The sequence below is a fragment of the Cyprinodon variegatus genome, unplaced genomic scaffold (genome assembly GCF_000732505.1).
Source record: "Cyprinodon variegatus isolate N-32 unplaced genomic scaffold, C_variegatus-1.0 Scaffold927, whole genome shotgun sequence".
In the NCBI taxonomy this organism is placed as follows: domain Eukaryota; kingdom Metazoa; phylum Chordata; class Actinopteri; order Cyprinodontiformes; family Cyprinodontidae; genus Cyprinodon; species Cyprinodon variegatus.
In genome coordinates this window covers 305273-307315 of record NW_015151380.1, presented here as the reverse complement: position 1 = coordinate 307315, position 2043 = coordinate 305273, and positions in this window count along the sequence as shown.

Here is a 2043-nt window from a genome sequence, read left to right as displayed (position 1 = left end):
TGTTACTGTTTAACCAAAGTGTCTGTAATTAGATTTGACTCTGAAAAGTTGAATACTTTTTTCCCACTTCACAGCGATCACTGCTCTAATGCTGCTGCTCTGGATTTTAGTAAAAATGACAGGTAAGATTTTCAGTTTTCTTTTGTATTACAGGTTAACATGTGTAACATTTTAATGATAATTTATTTCTTTATTTATTCTCTACATCTGATTGTTTCTTCAGTTCTTTAGCCGCTCTAGAGATTTAGATTTATAACCACCAATGATTTACTAACCTAATTAATTCCAGTATGTGTTTGGCTCTGTTTCACATTCAACTGTTAGTTTTGTAGTAATAATATAAAAATGCCACAGACACTTTCAATTTATTTTAGTTTTTACAAAGTACATCGCACAATTTTAAAAAACACAGGGGCCAGCCATCCTTATGCAGATTAATGTTGATTTTATAAAATAATCTCTTTTTGAATGATTTTTGAATTTAAACATTTTTTTTTTACTGTTATTTAATTTCTCCCGAACATACAAACTTTGTGGAAGACTGGTCAAAAACAATATCAGCACTTCATCTCACATGTATATACAAGAGTCCATCCATGAGTTCTATGTCCACAACGATTGTCCGTTAGAGTCCATTTTACATTCCACTCCCAGTGTTTCCAGTGGCTTCCTCCAGATATTTGTGAAGAAGGATTTAAACATTTTTAACACTGCAGAGACGAAAAAAAGGAACTATCCTCTAAATCGGCTGGGGACTCAATTGTCCCTTAAATATCCATCCAGGGAACTCATGCTGAGGCAAAGGATTCTGGGTCCTCACCAGAACCACTGCAATGGACCAGAGAAAGGCAGTGAGACCTTCCGGACTGCAGGGGGCGCTGACTGTGGTGCCATCAGCCATTTTCATGGTGTTGGATGAGCTCATCAGGAGGACCTGCTCTGTCCTGAAACAAGACTCTCTTTATACAAAACTGGTTTAAACATGGTATTGTTCTGGTAGCCCAACTGTTGAATAACTCAAAACTAATTCTAACATATGACGACTTCACTCATAAATTTAACTTCTATCCTCCAAGAATAGAATTTGACGTTGTAACCAGAGCCATACCCCATGGGATCATCACCCTACTTAGAGAAGAGAAAGAGTTAGAACACAGGAATGTTCTTGTCTCCAGCAATATTTCAATAAATGGTTTATCTTTTCTAGACAGAAAAGTCAACAATAAAGTTATTAAAAACCTTCTATGTGAAAACTCTATCCCTGCTTCCAGGTACAAATGCCCCCCCTGTATGAAAACATTAACTGGAATAGAGCCTGGAGTAACCCACATACATTTTTAATTACAAACAAAGTAAAAGAAATAACATTTAAAATCCGTCACCATTATTACCCCTGTAATAAGCTGATTTCACAATTCATCCCCACCGTAGATGAAAAATGCTCCTTCTGCTCTTTGGAAATAGAAACATTACACCATTTATTTTATAGCTGTTCACATAGCTCTTCTCTGTGGAATGATATGCAATCCTTAATTAATGGTCAGTTTGGCTCAAACATACTTTTATCCAGTTTTCACATTTTCTTTTATTTTTCTGACTCAAACCCCTCTATACAATATAGAGTCAATCTATTTATTTTACTTGGTAAATTCTTTATCCATAAGTCAAAATTTATGAAGAACAAACCTCTTTTCAGTGTTTTTAAAGTTGACTTAAAAGATTTTATAATCTGTATTTCTGGATTAAAGGGTAAATCAGCATCAAAATGTTTACAACATTTATAATTCATTTTACTAATACTTATTTTTTGTTACTTTGGCTATGTTCTTTAATTGTTGATGTTGAAAATTGTCTTTTATGTATTTTACTTTATTCTCTTTGTCTTTGTTTTCCCTTCATGCAAACGTGAACTTTAACTTTTTAATTTTTGTAATAAAAAATTAATAAAAAAAAAAGAAAAAAAAGAAAATGACCTGCTCTGTCCTAGGATGAGCTCTGGATTCAGAGGAGGCGGAGCAACTAACAGAACTTCCCTGTTGGACC